This window comes from Babylonia areolata, chromosome 16 (genome assembly GCF_041734735.1).
Source record: "Babylonia areolata isolate BAREFJ2019XMU chromosome 16, ASM4173473v1, whole genome shotgun sequence".
NCBI classification, from domain to species: domain Eukaryota; kingdom Metazoa; phylum Mollusca; class Gastropoda; order Neogastropoda; family Buccinidae; genus Babylonia; species Babylonia areolata.
The window spans coordinates 8,507,509-8,527,294 of NC_134891.1; the positions used below are offsets into that span (position 1 = coordinate 8,507,509).

At 42.2% G+C, this 19,786-nt stretch overlaps 1 protein-coding gene across 1 annotated transcript in view; it reads left to right on the forward strand.

Annotated features, from left to right (window-relative positions):
* The first annotated feature begins 378 nt into the window (after positions 1-378).
* The window catches only part of LOC143290867 (protein PHTF2-like), a 60,520-nt gene continuing 41,112 nt past the window's right edge, over positions 379-19,786 (forward strand). The window contains exon 1 of the mRNA XM_076600405.1: positions 379-478. The gene's annotated coding sequence lies outside the window, so the exon portion shown is untranslated. The remainder of the gene's footprint in view (positions 479-19,786) is intronic.

Here is a 19,786-nt window from a genome sequence, read left to right on the forward strand (position 1 = left end):
ATGGTAGGTAATTCGGGGGGAGCGGGAGGGGGCTGGAAGGTGTGGGTGAAATGGTTGGAGTAAAGCTGTTTGTTGTGATATATCCACAAGCCATCAACCCTCTCCCAATACCCACTCTCTTTCCATTCTCCATGAAACAACGGAATCTAAGCAAATCGATGTTGGACGTACACTGGAAGGAGAGAAAGAAAGTCATACCCTCCACTCCGCGATCGTGCACAAACTATGTAAGCTTGGCGATTACGCAACAGGCTGACAGACATTTGTATTCCTTCGAACGGCAAGCTCGTGCCAAACCCGAAGACACCATTCCCAAAATAACTCTCTAGAAATAAGGCAAAAAGGACGCACGCGTCAAAGTGCCCGGATATCGACAACCATTGTGTTTTGGTTTGGTTGCAGCTGTTCTGATTGTGAGAACAGTCCTGTTTTTTCTTCACGTTTTCTTCGTTAAGAGTCTCTTGCATCAACGCAAAAGGTAAAGGAACTGTACAGATGTGGGTGTGCTTCCTGCATGTGCAAGTTTGTTGTTTATTTCATTTGCTATTCTGCAAAACATCTTTGTTGACTGTAGCAACTGAACAGTGACTGACTGTGAGAGGAGTCTGGCACATGAGTCTGTGTGGCACTGGCTCAGTTCGCAGTGATTGAAGCAAGACTGCGCTTTCCCTACGCAGTTTCTGTTTAAAGGTCACTCGAGTCCGTGTCACTAGTTGCCTGTCAGAGTTGCTAAAACCGTTCTATCCACTGTGAAAAATAACTGTCATTCCTACTCCCGTGGATTTGCAGTTTCATTTACACTCTGCGTGACTCGTCTGTCATCTGTTGAATCGTGTGTTGTGTGTGTCGCACAGACCATTGAGTAAATTTACGAGCGCACGTGCGAGACGTACATAGACGTTGCAACCACCAACACATATCAACAGGTTAGAAGATTTACCCAGTTCTGCCTTCCTCTCAATGATAATGCCAGGCGACATATCAGAACTTTGATTCTGTTGGAGTTGATGAGTCTTGGCGCCGATGATGATTTTTTCCTAATGATTAGTACACACACAGGTAGAACAGTAGGGATGGCATAGCCATACATATGGCTCAGACACAGGGTCATATCATATTAACTTAATAACTAAATCAAATATCATGTGGTTTATTTTCAAGGTTTGCTTTATCCAAACATTAAAAAAAACTTTTTAAAACCCCACCATTTTCCATAGTAATTAACTAGTTGCATTTGATGTCTAAAATAAATCTGTACACCATTTTATGTAGTTTATTTCATGAGGTATTGATTTTGTATTCATCAAGTTTAACTGATTCATTTCTTCTCTCCAGTTTCTCACTATTCTCTCCCTCTTTCAGCCCTTGTCTAAAAATCGCTGTCTCAGCCCATATGATTCTAATATTTTCCAGGTCAGCAAAGTGCAACTGCTAGTGCTTGTGCTTTTATCCCCTTTATGTGTCACAGTGCTCAAGATCAATGCACATTAAAGACACACAAGTGTGTGCATGTACACATGCACATGTAGGCATGCACTCATACATGCATGCACACACAATAGTTATGCACACACACTTACTTCTGGAAACACATCTATACATTGACACACTCTAATACACACACACACACACACTGTTGATTTGTAGGGAAAGAGGCAGAAAATGTATACAGTGTTTTTGAATGACCATTTCAACAATGCCATTTTAATGAACAGTCTCACACTCCAGTTTCAGTTGTAATGTTGTATGCCTGATATTTTTATATATATAATATATATATGTGTGTGTGTGTGTGTTTGTGTGTGTGTGTGAGCAGATTGTTTTGGCAAACTCACTGAAGATACATTCCGGTTGCTGTATAATTGAGTTTTGATATACATAGATGTGTATGTATATTTTTTATGTGCTGTGAAATTAAGCAAGAAGTTGCAAATCCATATAAAATTGCAGTACCACTGTGTGTGACTGTGAGTTGACATGTTTGAAATGTTTGGGTGGAACTGGCATGCATGTATGAAGAGAGAGGAAGGAGTTTTTGTGTTCTATTTCGGTTAGAGGAGAGGAATGGGAAATTATAGACCATTTACCTAGTGAGATTAGCCCTAGAGGTGAATGCCAATGTCAGAGTAATGATGACTTGGGTTGGCCACACCCAGCATGATTTCAAGCTGGTTTTATTCTCTCGCTGATGTGTGATCATTTTTGGCAACATTGGAGTGGTGTTGCTAACCGATACCTAGAGAGAGAAAGAGAGAGAATGTGTGTGTGTGTGTGTGTGCGCGCGTGTGCGCACGTGCATGTGCACCTCACTGTGTGTGTGTGTGAAACTAGATATTTGTGTCTGTGCCTCTTTGGTCATGTATGTGTGACTGTGAGTGTGAGATGAGTGTACATTATATAGTTATTTACATAATATATAAATATATATATATATATGTGTGTGTGCACACATGATGAGTATACATAACCATGTGTATCTCTGTGATTGTGCATAACAGGAGGGAAGTAGTGGGTTTGGGAATAGGACAATTCCTATTTTATGTATACCTGTAATGGCTGTATACACATCTCTGCCAAAAATAGAGCTTTAATGTCACACAGAAATGAAAGGAAACCGCCGTTTCACCTTTCATTCCAGTAGCACATTCCTCAACACACAGATAGAAGACTGAAGTCTTGTTTCTGTTTATAGCTTCTTTTGAGTCGGTCTTCTCTCTCTTGAGCCCTCACACACTAATTTGTGTGAACAGGCACCCTACAGTGACTGGTACTTCTTTGCATATTTTATAAATGGTGCTGCTGTACCATGGCATGTGTCATATGTGTCAGTGTCAGGGTTCCATTTTTCTTTTTTTCTTTTTTTTTTTTAATGGAATCTGGTGGTATCTTGTAGGCATTGAAAGAATATTGTCATTCCACATTTTAAGGATAACAAATTGTGAGGGATCACTACAGTACAGGGGACTGATCATCTTCTGTCTGATCTAATTATGAATGATTCAACAACAACAACAACAACAACAACAACAAAAGGAGTTTGAAAATGATAGATAACCATTAAAAAATGTATTTTTAAAAAAATGAAAAGGACATGAGAACCCAATTATTAGCATGTTTTGTTTTAGAAAGGGTAATGCACAGACCAACATTCAAAGTGAATTTTTCAGCAGAATTTTGCCAAGGAGAATCCTTTTTGTGTGTGTGTGTTTGTTGTTTTGCAGTGGATTCTTTTACGTTCGCCAAGTACATGAAGCACACGAGAATAGCACACACCCAGACCACCTCTCAAGTGTTGGGATGTGGGAATGAAAATCTCGGTCTATTATATAGGACTTGAACCCTGGGAGACTCGCTTCCTAGTTGGGCACATTACCACTAGGCCACTGTTCAATTCCAGTAACAGGAGGGAGTCATAGTGCTGGGTCAAATACCTGGCATTATTTAACTTGAGGTAATGATGTGCCTTCTGCACCTGTACACATATTCAGCCCCACTCTCTTTTTAAGTTGCATTTTGTTTGTAGTGACGATCAGATAAGGACAATGAATCTGATGGAGTATTTTGGGAGTGTAGCCCCCATGAAATGCCTTTTAAAATATTAGATTGGAAATAGACACTTTGAATGATCAAGTGAAGGTATTGGCGTGTACACTTAATTGAGTTAAAAGTGGAAGATTGTGCATGAAATAAGAATATTAACAGCAGGGAGGGAGGCCTCTCTTACATCTAGAACCAACAGTAAAATGATGCCAGTAATTGATAACAAGGCGATGGGTTGTTATTTGTTACAAGTACATTAAGAAAAACATGCACACAGTGCATACATAGACATGCACAAAATACACACAAATATATGTGTGCCTGAGTGCACATGAACACGACACACACACACACACACACACACACACACACACACACACACACACACACACACACACACACAGAGTTTTGCATTTGTTCCTGTACTAGCTCCACCATGTCTTGGTCACTTTCTAGGTCTGTCTTCTCTCATTTTCAGTCATCTATCATTTTCAGTGTCTGACCATACAATGTAAGTTTTCATCATGTTATGATGTATGCACTGACTTCATGCATACATATTCAGCCATTTATTAGTCCACATGTGTGCAGAAAATACACATTCACTCACACTCGCACACATGGTACACCACACAGAATGGCTGGCTATTTTATAGTGCTGCACTTAAAGTAGAGGTGTGTGAAATGTGGTTACAGCACAGCGGAGGATTAACCAGTTATGACAACATGTTGAGCTTGCATAATGACTCTGGTAATGTCAGTTGCAGGGTTCATTAATCATGAAAATGATGACTGCATGCTGGTGAAGTTCAAAGAAAGAAAAAAGTGGTTAAGCAAGTGTTGACATTCCCTGTAACTAGAGAATAGCTTCTTGCCCTCACCAGAACACACTGAAATAGACAGCCGCAACTGGAAAAGCTTTTGCATAAGAAGTAAGGTTGAACTTGAAGTTGACAGTGGTAATGCCCACAGGCAGAGTTTTTTCTTTTATGTAAGGTCTGGGCTTGAAGTTGAGGTTGACTGACAGCCGTATTGGCCAGATCAGCAGATCTATGTGGGAGCACGCTTTGTGCATGTGTACTGGGTTTGGTGGTCTCCTGTTTTGGTGTGCAAGAAAGATGGATTACCACTCCGCTGTCACCCTGCCATTCTCCACGTTCCCTGCTGTTCTGTCCCACTTGATTTAATTTGCTTGAAGTGTCAGTCCAAGGTAAGACTGTTCAGAGATGTACTTTGCTGATGTCACAAGCCTTACAAGCTTAGTCTGTGATTTCTCAATGCAGTTGGTCAGCACAGAACATGTATATATATGACAAATATGCAAGGTTGTTTTTTTTGGTGTCCAGATCAGGCATAGGGAATCCTGCAATCCTGTATGTAATTGCCTGTTAAATCTCACTCAGATGGATGTTATAACTTATAATGACATTTATGTGAGCAGTTGAAACTTCAATTCTGTGGAGTTTGGGACTTTTTGGACACTTTTGTGCTTTTTACTACGTTACTGCAGTGAGTTAATCATGTGAGTAGAGTTTGCTTTTGAAAATGATCAAACGGTGATTAACATTTGAACAAGTGTTGGGGGTCATGAACTGTTGAAAATGAGAATTGAAGAAGAGCACATGAGGACATTAAATCAGACATTTAGAGCTTTTTCTCCTCCTGTAGTGTTGCATGTGAGCTGTTATATGATAATTGATAATCACCGGTTGGCAGTTCTGATAATTTTTTGTTTCTTGTTGGGTGCATATTTGCCATGAGTAGTTATATGGACTTTTTAACTGTTCAGATGATTCCATTTCTAATTCTATGTATATTTGGATACAGATTCTTACTGAGAGGTTGGTTGGTTTTTGTTTTGTGTGTGTATGTAAGTATGTATACATTGTATGTATGTATACGTATGTATGTATGTATCCGTGTATGTATCTGTGTAATGTGTGTGTGCATGCATGTGAGTGTGTGTGTATGTGCGTGCATGTGTGCATGTGTGTGTGTGTGTGTGCATGAGTATGTGTGTGTTTGTGTGTGTGTGTTTGTTTGTGTGTGAATGTGCATGTTTTGAGCATGTTTCTTCGTCCAGGTTCTCTTGGTTTGTTGGTCATGTGTCAGAATCAGGGTCTCTGCAAATGGTATATTGAGTGTAAGCTTCCACTTTAGCCACCTGTAACCCAGAGCTGAGAGTGCTGTGTGCTGAACTGAAGACTGGGATCAGGAAGAGTCCAGCATCCTCTTTGAGGTTAATTCCCCAAATTTCCCATCAGATACTTTAGGTGTCTGTGTCTATAGAAAGTCAGCAGAGTTGATTTATGTATGATACATACATATATATATATATATATAATATATATATATATATTGTATGATATATGTAGAAGCTTCAACGGCTGTAGAACAGCTGAGATAGATGATTTGAGAGGGAAGGTGCAGCCCACACCCAGTCAGATGGAGAACCACACACATGCGCACATGCATACACACTCACACACACACACACACACACACACACACACACACACACACACACACACACACACATATGTGCCCATGTACACATGCATGTACACACGCACACACGCATGCACACACACACCACATATACACTTACACACACACACAAGCGCACACACACACACGCACACACACACACACACACACACACACACACACACACACACACACACACACCACATACACAGACACTCATACAGTCACACACACCACATAAGTAGGTAGAGGCTTCACTTGCCCTGCCCATTCCATCTCATGTATAGGGCAGGGTTATGGGTAAAAAGAGAAGAAAAAAAAGAAAGCAAGCGAGGACAGGTTGACACTGTTGAAGGAGACACCCATCAGTGCAGACATAAGCGTTGCATGTGTTGTGTATTGATTGGTGTGGAAAAGCAGAAAGACACAGCTAGGTCGACCCAGGCTCTGTGGAGGTTTCCTGTTGTGATGTGATTTGCTGACAAAACATTGCCTTTTGGTATGCCTCTGTTGGTTTGGTCCTCTTTGTTTCATTGATTTTTTTTGCTGCCCCATCATATGCACTGTTTTAGTGGCATTACTCCCACACTGCTCATTCCATGCTCCCCCAGCCCCCCTCCAACACAACCACACCTGGGTTCGTCTGCTGCAGTCTCAGTGCCAGCAGTCCACAGGGAATTGTTGGAGATCAGGAAGCCACACTCCTGAGGAGACCCAGCGCTGGTGTTGAGAGTCTCTTTATGGGTGTTTATTGGTGCCTGTTCTGATAAAATGTCTGCCAGAAAAGGTAACTCAGTCCTGAAGTGGCGACCACCCTGGAGGCACAGATTCAAACCTGCTGTGGATGAGGGGAAAAAAAGGTGGCAATACAAGGGCATCCAGGAGTCATGACTTGGGGGTGTGGCCCAGCCCCCTTAGAGTGTAAGGAGTTAGGGGCTGAAAAATCTGACTGAGGGGGTCTTCTTCTCTGAAGACCTTGTACTGTCCAGCTTCTCCCTAGAGTTTCTTATCACAGCATATAGAAGACACCACCTACTAAGCCCCTTACTGTCGACAATAATCACTTTGTTGTGGAAGCCAGACTGAGTGGGCATCCCCTCCAGAATGGAGACCACCGCCACGCCCCAATGATAGTGTCCCATGAATTTGCCGACGTGTGTGTGTACTGATTGGTGTGGAAAAGCAGAAAGGAATAGCTAAGTGAATCCAAGCTCTGTGGATGTTTCGCATCATGACGATGCGACTTGCCAACAACTGTCGTCTTTTCGGAACACCTCTGTTAATTTGGTTCTGGTTTCCAGGCCAGACAAGACCATGGAACGCTTTTCCTCTGCGCGAAATGATTTTATTTTGTTGTATTAGTCCAACCTTCTGCAGTGTCAGAAGAATTGTCCAAGAGAGGGGGGTGGGGGATGAGAAGAAGGAAGGATGGAAGAAGAGGTGAATACTGAAGGAAGGACTTATTATTAGAGTTGAAGCATACGTTGTATGGATCTTGAGGAAATATCTGGCTTATGCTGGTGTGTTCAAACTGCACCAAAAAAAAGAAAAAAAAAAGAAAAGAAAAATGTGTAAGGATGACGAGGATGATAACCCATAAAGGACACATCTTCCTATGTGCATGCACACTGACATTCACGAACACACACACTTGTGTGCACATGCATACCCATGTGCATGTATACATCTACAGCTTCCTTACACACACAAGGACAAGGAAAAGATATTTGTAGACACATGCACACTGTGTGTATGTGTGTGTATGTGTGTGTATATATATATATATATATATATATATATATATATATACACGCACTCACACATACATATTATTTACTGACATACGTACACACACATGTGCACTCACACACACATTCACACTTGGATGCACATACGCATGCACACACACACACACACACACACACACACACACACACACAGCCTTAAGACCTCACACCAGAAACGACACAGGAAACATAGTAAACATTTGTGCCCTTTGAAGTCAGACAATCCTTTTCTCTCATTCACACACCACTAGGCCTTTGCCTCCCCTTCCCCGGCCAGGCATAAAAGCATGTCTTGGCCAGGCATAAAAGCATGTCTTGCGTTAAGACTCGGTCATTTTGCTTGACCGCATCTGTCCTGTCTGCTGGTGTGACCTTGTAACCTGGAGTGGCGAAGTCACTGACCTGCATTACGATAGTCAGCAGGTTTACCGCATTGTACATAGTAAGTTTTGGACTTTTTTGTTGTATAAGTTTTGGAGTATGTCAAGCCTCATTATGATGATAGTTTTACTTGGATTGTTGTGTGTTTTGAACATTTTTGTTGTGTAAGCTTCAGACTGTGTCCCGGCCTGATTGCGATAGTCAGCAGTTTTGCTCGGATTGTAGATAGTTTTGAACATTTTTTGTTGTAAGCTTCAGGGTATGTCAAGCCTCATCATGATGGTAATTTTACATGGATTATTGTGAGTTTTGAGCATTTTTGTTTTAAAAGCTTAAGGCTGTGTCCAGCCTCATTTACGATGGCAGTTTGGCTTGGACTGTAGTGAGTTGTGAACTTTTTTGTTGTAAAAGATTCAGAGTATATCAAGGTCTATTAAGATAGTCATCATTTGGATTGCAGTGAGTTTTTGCACATTTTGTCGTAAAATGAGAGAGAATGTCAGCCTGTCATATTAACCAGCTTTGGTTTATGCTGATGTTGTGTTCATTATGTGACAGATCTGTGTTTTATGTGTGTTCCGTTGGATCTGAAATTGACCAGTTTTCTTCTCTGAAGTATGACCTGTGTATGTGTGTCTGTGTATGTCTGAGTGTGTGTGTGTGTGTGTGTGTGTGTGTGTGTGTGTGTGTGTGACCTTTCTTATCAGTACAGATTGTCATGGCTCTAGAGCCTGTGAAAACTGAAAAGAGGACAAGAGTCGAAATGATGACCCTGCTACATTAAACTTTCAGTTATGCAACACCTGTGAAATGATAAGAGTCAACAATCTTTAGTTTTGCATAGACTGACCATCCTGGGTTGGTTTTTTTTTATGGTTTTTTTAGGTGTTTTGTGTGTGTGTGTGGGTTTGTTTTTTTTTAAGGTCAACCTTCAAGCCCCTTCCCTCCACATCCCCCTTACCCCCTAAAAAAGGAAGAAGAAAACTCAAACCTGTCATCAAAGTTGGGAATGGGTTTGTGTACATGTGTATACAGCATGTATGAAATGAATGAATAAATGCTTGATTAATAATGGTAATGATGATGAGAAACAGAAATTGTAATGGCAGGAGTAATCAGCCAGTTAACTGATTCAGTCAGACCATCGGTAAAGACAGGGAAGAAAATAAATGAAAAATATATATATATGTGTGACAAAAATGGGAATGAAGGTTTGTTTTAAAAAAAAGAAGAAAAAAAAAAGAAGACATGTGATAATTAAAAATGTTGTGCATTTCAGTGTAGTGGTTAAAGCACTGAACTTTCAGTTTGAGGGTCCCGGCTTTGAATCTTGGTTGTGCCTGTTGGGGTTAAAAAATGGAGATTTTTCAGGTCAGCAGGTGAAGAGACCTGCAGTAGTGCCTATTTCCTCTGAAATGAATTCAAACGTGGAACATGAAATGTGCATGTTAAAGATCCTGTGATCCGTGTTGGTGTACAGAGGCCTATGGAAACATGAACACATCCACAGCAAGCACTCTCCACAAAATGGAATATGGCTGGCAAAACTTATAGATGAAAGTCTTTTTTCTTCTCACAAATCTTTCCCCCCTGGCTTCCCCTTTTTAAGTGTCTTGTTTTTTTGTATTTGTTTAGCTCTTATGATTTTTCGTGTTGCTGTTACCTTTTTTTCAGTGAATAAATGTCATAGATGTTATAAAAATTAAATAAAAGAATTTTTTTTAAATGAAAATTTTAAAAACCCAATTGAAAACAAAAACAAAACCCAAATAATTAAGGAAACAAAAAAACATAAAACAAAAAAAATCCTGATTGATGAAAGATAAGAGAAAAAATAGAAGAAAGAACAAAGTGATGCACTGATAAAGGGACTCAGACTAAAAAAATAAATAATTGTGTTTGAAACTGGTGATAACAAGTACAGACACTGAATAAAAACTGGAAGAGAGGAGTTTGGTCCACTTTACAGACTTGGTTTAAGTTTCATTTTCAGACCTTTATCTACAGAAAAAATATTGACCTAATATCTCATGCATTTGTTTTGGTAATGTTGCCGTTCAGAATATCATTTTTGACCATTAGTTTATGAAGCCATACTTTCATGAAAGTGTGCCATCTACAGTCACTGGCAGTATTGTTGTTTCTGACTTAAATTTTTTTTTTTAATTATCAGTTATTTTTCTTGTTAGATAAATAACTATATTTTTATGAAGTCCATTAAGTAATTTTCTTCAATTCTTTTTTTCAAATAAGCATCTTTGATTCCACCCTTCATCTATTCGGTTTCACCCCATCTCACGACAACCCCTTGCCAAACCTACACCCCCCACCCCACCCTTTTTTTTTTTTCTTTTTTCCCCCCAGAAAATAACAATGCTCTAAAGTGAAAACTGATACTTGGAAGTTGAGCTGACATGTCTACAATCACCAGTATGTGTGATGGGACAAGAAAAGGAATTTCGTTCTCTTGGAAGAGAAAGGAAAGAAAACTTTAACGAGAGAGAAGCAAACTTTAATGAAAGAGAAGCAAACTTTAATGAAAGAGAAGCAAACTTTAACGAGAGAGAGAAGAAAACTTGAACGACAGAAAAAAAGCCAGAGAGGAGAAGAGAATGGCAGGTCTTCTTGGCAGCAGCGAGGGAGTCACGAGCGCAGTTTAGAGGTCTGAAAATAGCTAGCTGCACGGCACGGCACTGCACTGCGCAGGGCATGGGTACAGCTGGCTCAGTGGAGGTGACCTTTCTATCCTCCCCACTCTCTCTCTCTCTCTGTGGCTGAGGGCTTTGTCTGCTTTACAAGCACTTGAAGCAGCCGGCTCCGTTATTGGGAGTTATCTCTCTCAGCCTGAATGAATAACTGATTTTGTTAGTGTGTGTTTTTTGTGTTTTTGTGTGTGCGAGTGTATGTTTTTTTTTCTTCGTCTTGTTATCAGACATTGTAAGCAGTGCTGCCGTATGAATTATTTTTTCCTGTGGTTTTGTTTGTGTTGGTTGTTGTTGTTTTTTTTTGTTGGTGTTAAACTGTAACTTAAAAAGATAATCCCTTCAGAAAAATCACTGAGTCACAACAGTGTGATGAAAAGGTCTTGTTGCACTGACCTTCAGTTTAACAGTGTTTTTCTTTTTATTTGTCCAAAATATCTGTGTTGTTTTAAGTGTATATTTGATTTGGTTTGGTTTCATATGGATATTTATATAGCACCAGTCCTCAGTTTAGAGACCAAGCTCTGAGCACTGTACACATTATTATAATTATTATTATGAGCATTTACGCCTAATCTTGAAAATAAGCCCTACAAATAGAACAAATATGCAAATATCAAATATCAAAAAGGAAAAATTGAACACAAGATACCAAACATCATTAAAAATTATTCATTCCCCACACCCACACCCACAATGCACACAAGAACACACACACACACACACACACACACACACACACACACACGTCATAGCACACAATTGTAAATGGTATACACAATCAAAAACACCACCAACAAATTCTGAAACTTTTGAACTTTTAGTCTTTAAATTCTTGCTTCTTTCTTTCTTCCTTTTTTTTTCTTCTTACCCATTCCCGACCCATTGGGACCTTGTGTGCTGCTGACTTGTTAAAGGACATGATATAATGATAATGATGATAATGATAATGAATATAATGATGATAGTAATGATATGACTGCTACTAAAAATAATAATGATATAATACTTGTTGAACGAAAGCTCCCCCCCCATACAGTGGGCTCAAAGTGTTTCCCATGAAACAGTGCACACACACACACTTGCACATAATGGCATACAACAGCACGTGAAAATGTACAAGAAAAAAAAGTATATAAATTACCAAAACAATAATATGCCTCTTGGTAAAACATTCATGAGTAACAACAACACATGCATATGCATATAACGATAACAACAACAACGAAGAAGAAAAACAGAAACAAGAGCGGCAAAGGAGCAGAAAACTGTTTAACATTTTCTTGGCGACATGCAAACCTTTTAAGAAGCTAAGCTAGGCAACTGGAGAAGGTGACAAGCAGTGTCTTCATACTTCACCATGGAATTGATCTTCTAACAGGGCAGGGTGGGCAAGGTCCTTTAAATCTTGGAAGCCATTGAGTTGTCAATGGGGTGAAGAGGCAAGCCACTTATACCACTGTCACAGCCTGAGGCATCTGGGAGTCCATTATTGTATTGGAAGGGGTGGCTTCCAAGTTCTGGGTCAGACACAGCTTGAGGGGTTAAACGGTTGACCGACTATGGTGAGACTGACTGTGTGGTTGAGATGAGTTTAAGGCCTGCTGGTTTGCGCCCTTAAGGTCCAGTTTGTTCATTGCTGGGGTCTTGAGGCAGACTGCTTGGGGGGTTGGGGGGGGGGGGGGGTGGTCTCCCATCTGAAATTGACAAAGAAAGCCTCTGCACGCCTGAACTCCTTGGTGTGAGAAGAAATAGTTCCTTCATTATTATTATATTTGAATATGAAAATTTGATGCTGTTGCCAGGTTGAGTTGAATGCATGTAAAGTTTATGGAAAATTGATGTGTGAGAGTATTTTGGGTTTCATTTTGGATGAAATGGGAGAGAAAAAAAATTGTGTTGTTTGAGTGTTCATGTGATAGGTGGTAATAACACATGCAGTGCTAGGGGATAAAAGCCTCTGCCTTGCCTTGTGGGGGGATTTTTGACTGAGACTTCTGAGGGAACACTGGTGAAAGAGAAGGTGGATGGAGGAAGAGAGTGGCATGTGGTGACCAGAGACATGTGTGAGAGACAGAGACTAAAGGAAGAGAGTGGAGTGTGGTGACCAGAGACGTGTGAGAGACCGAGACTAAAGGAAGAGAGTGGAGTGTGGTGACAAGAGACGTGTGAGAGACAGAGACTAAAGGAAGAGAGTGGAGTGTGGTGACAAGAGACGTGTGAGAGACAGAGACTAAAGGAAGAGAGTGGCATGTGGTGACCAGAGACATGTGTGAGAGACAGAGACTAAAGGAAGAGAGTGGAGTGTGGTGACCAGAGACGTGTGAGAGACAGAGACTAAAGGAAGAGAGTGGAGTGTGGTGACCAGAGACGTGTGTGAGAGACTAAAGGAAGAGAGTGGAGTGTGGTGACCAGAGACGTGTGAGAGACAGAGACTAAAGGAAGAGAGTGGAGTGTGGTGACCAGAGACGTGTGAGAGACAGAGACTAAAGGAAGAGAGTGGAGTGTGGTGACCAGAGACGTGTGAGAGGCAGAGACTAAAGGGAAAAAAAGAATTGGGAAGAAGAAAAGACAGTTGAAGAACAACCACAAGGGTACCATTGATTGTGCCTACACCAGAAGATTCAAGAGATCCAGTAGCTGCAGAAGGACTGTGGCGTGAGTGTATGTACAAACACCTGGGCCAGGTAAAGGATGATTTATATGGTCATTGTAATCCCACACTGTGTGAAGATTGAGTTGATGTGTGTAAATCAATAATGATACCAATCACTTTATTATGGGTACTGTGTCCTCAGCCTTGTCGGAGAGGAGCGGATGCATGATGATTACTAGAGCGCTTAGATGTGTGCTTGATTGAGAATCGAACCCATCACTGGCATCAGTGAGCTAGACCTGGTGATTAATTTTCTTTTGTCAACTAATTTCACATAAGCAAAATCAGTACATTTTCCCTACAACCTGGACAAATTGTTCACTAAATGAGTAAACATGGAGTTGTATTGAACCCATCTGTGAGCTAGTCCTGAGGATTTAGTCAACAAATTTCACATTAGCAAAACCAGTATCTGTTCATTAGATTAGTAAAATGGGGTTGTGGCATAATTTGAACGGTGGTGTTGCAAATATATGTGTGTTTCACTTTCCACCTGTGTGGAATGTGTGCCGTATTGGCAGATGACGGAGCGTCAGTGGCACACAACTGTGTGCTCCCGTCCTGTCACTGATTCAGAACTTCTCACCATTGATCATGTCGAAGCTGTGACGTGCTTCCTCCCTTCCTGCAGACTGACAGCTCTCTCTCTAGTCTGTGCCACTGTTGTTTGGGATATTCACTTCATCTGGCTTTTTTTTTTTTTTACTTCTGTGAAGTTTTGTGTGTTTATTTTTGCTGATGTTTTTGGGTGAATTGTATTGACAACATAGATTGGCATTTTCACTTTCAAAGCCTCTGACAGGTCAGTGTCTTTTTTGTCTGTCTTCTTTTAAGTAATATTTGACATGAAAAGAGCCAGTGATAAATCTTTAAAGACTGCTTCTTGTCATAGTCCAGAGCTTACCGACAAGATTCTTGGAATGAAGGACAGGTTGAGGGATTGATTTCCTGAACAGAGGTCTAGATATTTCTTCTGGGGTGTCCAGTCCTTGCCTTGGCTTTCCCAAGGGTGTTCAGGCCATGGATTCAAATGGAAAGATTGGGATCTTTGCAAGGGTGGACAGGAAAAGATTTTAGCTGATTCAGCTGAAGGCTCGGTGGAGTGGTGGCCAGGTATCAGACCATCTGCCTGGAGCAGCAAAGGCTGCAGGTCATTGCGGATTCTTCTCTCTCCTCCAGAAAATCTTTGGTTTCAGTCTGGGTGCTAGTCTTTCCAAGAATGGAGCAGTGGAGGGCTTGGCCTGGCTGTTGTTCAACTGGGGGACAGCAGGGTGGGGGGCTTGGGGGTGTGGGGCGGAGGTCAGAAAATGAGTGGTGAACTTGTGGTGTGTCTAGACAGTCACCCAGTGCAGTCTGGAGTGGGTCTACAGAGAGCAGACACATCACCATCTTATTCCAGTAAACGTTACCATACCTCACACAGACTGGGGTTTAAAGCGGTTTTTTGTCAAAGGAAACCACACACGTTCACAGCCATGTGAAAAGAGTAAGCATCGAATCAAAAGTTGGGGGCGGGGAGGAGATGCTGGACAACAGCTCAGACCGGGTTCTGGAAAACAAAAGGGGAGGTACAAAAGCAGGTGTAAAACGATGACATCCATTGAGAAGTTTTTGAGCGGGGCTTCATTCAGCAAGCAGGAGGGAGGGAGGACAGAGGTGGCGGCTGCAGACACATAACGTTCAGTTTGCCGTAACCGCAGGCATAAAAGAGACTTCAAACACTGTCTGCCCTGCCTCTTCCTGTCTCCCCTTGCCGCCCATCTGTAGCTCTTCATGTCTTGCGGGAGTTCAACAGGGCCAGCTCTGCAGGGAGGCGACATTAATCACAGTATTACAGCCCCCGTCACAGGCTGGCCTAAGAGGCAAGGCTGGAGCAGTTAGGGGACTTGGGGGGTGGGGTGGGGGGGGATAACGCATTTGAATTGTCACCCCTCCAGGGTATAAAAAAGGTGTCGGCGCATCACATCACTGGTGTTTTGTCAGGGGTTTAATGGGGAAACAGCCTGGGGGTCGTCTTTTGAGGAAGGGGTTAACGGCATGTTGTGGCCAACAAGTGGGTCCATCAGAAGGCTGTAAGGTGAGGGCACATGGGGGATGGGGGGGCGGGGGGGGGGGGGGGGGGGGGGGGGGGGGGGGGACAGGAAGAGCTAAGCAATTATCTCAGAAAGTGCAGGTGTGAACCCCTCTTGCCTTTTGCTGCTTCAGTTTTTGTTCAAAAAGAAACTGTGGAGGCAATTCTGAGGCTTCGTCATGCACCTGTCAGGTCAGTCTGTCTCTCACATGTTTGATCAGTCATGTCTGGTTTCATTTTGAAGGTGTTGAATGAGAATTTGTCTGTCATAAAGGACCACCTGCGTGACATGCCCTCACGCATGCATGCACGCATTTGCATGCGTGCGCTCACACACATTCCCACACACACATGACTAGATACTCCTGGTCACATCCATCCACTATGCATTTATAATCAGTGCATCTACCCACCACCATGCATAGAAATTTCCACCTTTACTCTGGGAAAGCTTTTATTTTTTTTTTTTTTTTTTTAACAATCTTCTGAATTATTTAACACAGCACAAACTTTGCAAACAGATCAGAGAGGTCCGCTAAAAGGGAACTTTTTTTTTTTTTTAACTCATTCAGCCCTAGGCCTGAGCAGTGCCCTGGCATCACCATTCGTTTCATTAAAATGGTGTACATGTTAGTACATATGCACAAACCGCAAACAAAGGGAACTAACGTCTACAGTATTACCAGCTGCGTCTCCACTTGTCAGTTTGGAGGAAGAAACAGTCTGTTTCATTATATTATCTTTGGGGTTTTTTTCCCGCTTTAGTATGGCAAGGGGAAGATGCCAAGGCTGTAGACTCCCAAGGTTGATTGGGTTAATAAATTCAAACCCCAGGAGCTGGTGAAGGGACCATGGTGTCCTTTTGCTTTGGCCTCCTTTCCTTGAGGAGTGCCTGATGGCTGTGATTTGCAGGAAGTTCAGGGGTTGGAAAGTGATTTCTGTAGCCCACTTCCCCCAGTTTTTCTCTTCTTCACTCCATCCCCTGCCCACCCCCACCCTCGTTTCCCTTTTATTTTTACTCCCCCAGGGAGTACCTCTTATCATAAATGTGATTTGTTAAAATGATTGAAAGTTAGAATTGCACCAAAGTAGAAAATGTGTGTGTATGTGTGTGTTGTTATTTAAAGGTGGAAATATGCCAAGTCCATCACATGAATTTGTTCATGCATGTTACCTTTAACATTTTTTTTTTTTTTTTTTTGAAAAGCAGATCAATAGCAAAATAGTGTGCTTTGTGTTTATGTTACTTTTGGACTGAGTTTATGAATGTGCGAGTTTTCTGGAGAATGGGTGGTTGTCAGACAGTTTGAACTGTTTTGCAATGGAAAAGATGTCTTGACAAAGGTGGTCATTTAGCAATTTTGTTATCCAGGTTCAAAGAAAAAAAAGTTCAAAGTCCCATAGCTTTATATGGCTGTAGGAGCAAATAATTCATATTCACTGTGTCTAAAGGTTCGGCATAGGAAGGTGGGGCCAAGTCCTCTCCCTCTGCTGTTTTAACCCCTTCAGTGCCGGGGGGAAAACAGTAGAAAGTGGTGTTTCAAGTCATAAAACAAAACAATCGGCCTAAAACTGGGACAATATTCTGAAGGTATACCATTCTAGATAAACTGTGTGAATTTTCAGCCTTCCAGAGCTATTTCTCTTCTTCTGATGACATCAGTGACGTCACTGCACATACGTGATATGTGCTGTGGCACACAAGGGGTTAATCTTCCCCCAACTGAAGGTAGGTACCCATTCACACGTGGGTGGAGTGAGAAAAATCAGAGTGAAGTGTGCTTTTCCCAAGGACACAACACTTTGCCGAAATAGGGCCTTGAATTATGATCACTTTGTTATGTAGGCAAGAGGTAGAAACAAGAAAATTACAGTACAAGTTAGGCGTGTCAGTGTGTGTGTGTGTGTTTGTGTGTGTGTGCGTGTGTGTGCATGTGTGAAAATTGTGAGTGATCTGGAATTGGGATTTGTTTCATTCCTTGTTCAAGCTTCTGAGAAACCCTTCAGTGCCTCACCGACACCGCCAAACGTCCATCACATCAGAGGAATGACTGTGGTTAATGAATGAGTTTCACTGCCCCCACAATTTGGAACTCTCTGCCATCCAGTCTGCATAACACTCTGAGCAAATTTAGAATCAGTTTCAAGATAAAAGTATTTTGCCATACATTCCCTTGGCTTTTTTACTTTTCTGGCTGTGTGTGTGTGTGTGTGTGTGTGTGTGAGAGAGAGAGAGAGAGAGGATGGCTGTTCATGGTGTATGGTTTTAGTCTGTGAATTGTGTGAGTGAAGTGTGTACAGGGCACTGAGTTACATTATCCAAGTTTATGCAGGAACTTCCAACTCCCACATTCTCATTTTCAGCAAGTGGAGGATTCCTGTTTGGACCCTCGCTCTTACAGGCCAGTGCTCTTACAGGCCAGTGTTCGCCTTATATCAGAGATTGACATAAGCGTACAGTTGGGCCAAGAGCAAAGTACAGCTGGGCCAAGAGCAAAGCGAGAGCTGTTTGACTCATGGGAATTGATTTACTGCTTAGTCTTTTGTGATGGACTATGACTCTCAAACTAGGAGGCAAGATTGTACTGGATTTTAGTACTGCAGTCTTGGGGGCTGGTTGGCCTTTTGGGAACCCTTTCAACACTGACTGTCCTTGGCCATGAGAGTGGGGGTGTATTTTGGGAAAGACACTCCACGATGATCAGATTCTAGCCAAGATAATTGGGGCAGCATTTGCCTCCTCTGCTGTCCGACTGTTATACATTGTAGTTAGATTGAAAGGGGTTGAAAGGCTTACTGACGTTTTCTGGATTGGGCGTCTTGCGAATTAAAAAAAAAATATATATATACATCTGTTGAATGCCACAACAGTATTGTATTGCATGTAATTCAAGCTTGTCTGTTGAGTTTATTTAGAAGAGTGTTTTGCCATAGAAGGAAAGCAGTGTGAGATATCAACAACATGAGATAACTTAAAACTGAAATGTTTGGGTAGTGCTCATGTTCAGACCTTCCAGACGAGGATTTCCATGAGAAAGCTGTGTTACAGTTGGATGGGTTCTTGATTTATATAAGCAACTAGAAACTGAGTTCCAAGAATTTGTGTTCCATGTAATGTACCTTTATTCTGTTTGTGTGTGTGTGTGTGAGTTTTTGTGTATGATTGTATGTGTATGTCTGTGTGAGTCTTTGCGTGTGTGTGAGAGAGGGGGGTGAGGGGGGGTAGACTGTGCGTGTGTGACACTCTGTGTGTGTGTGTGTGCTTGCGTGTGTTTGCACGCATGCCTACATGCTATTTTCTGTGAAAAAATTGTGCGTGTGTGTGAGAAAGAAAAGAGAGAGATAGACACTGTGTGTGTGTGTGTGCTTTCGTGTGTTTGCATGTGTGCCTGTCAGCTATTTTAAAAAACAAAACAAAAAACAAAAGAAACACCAAGATGATCAGCTTGGAGTATAGCTGCTCGGTCGTCTGTTCCACAGTGTTGTGCGGTGGCCTTTAGCACACACACACAGCATGCAGGGATGCAGACAGTAGAAATGATTGATTGACAGGTTCACTCTTCCTCGTCTACATTAACCCCCTCCCTCCTCCCCCACACCCCCTCCCATACCCTGTACCTCCCCACTCCTCCATTTTAACTTAGTGTAAGGTCTGTTGTCAGATAGTCTCCCCACCACCTGATAGTCTCCCCACCACCAAGCGTGTGGTCTGTTGTCAGACACAGTCTCCCCACCACACCAGGCGTGCGGTCTGTTGTCAGACACAGTCTCCTACCACCAGGCATGCGGTCTGTTGTCAGACACAGTCTCCCCACCACCAGGCGTACAGTCTGTTGTCAGATACAGTCTCCCCACCACCAGGCATGCGGTCTGTTGTCAGACAGTCTCCCCACCACCAGGCGTGCGGTCTGTTGTCAGACACAGTCTCCCTACCACCAGGCGTGCGGTCTGTTGTCAGACACAGTCTCCCCACCACACCAAGCGTGCAGTCTGTTGTCAGACACAGTCTCCCCACCACCAAGCGTACGGTCTGTTGTCAGATACAGTCTCCCTACCACCAGGCGTGCGGTCTGTTGTCAGACACAGTCTCCCCACCACCAGGCGTGCGGTCTGTTGTCAGATACAGTCTCCCCACCACCAAGGCGTGCGGTCTGTTGTCAGA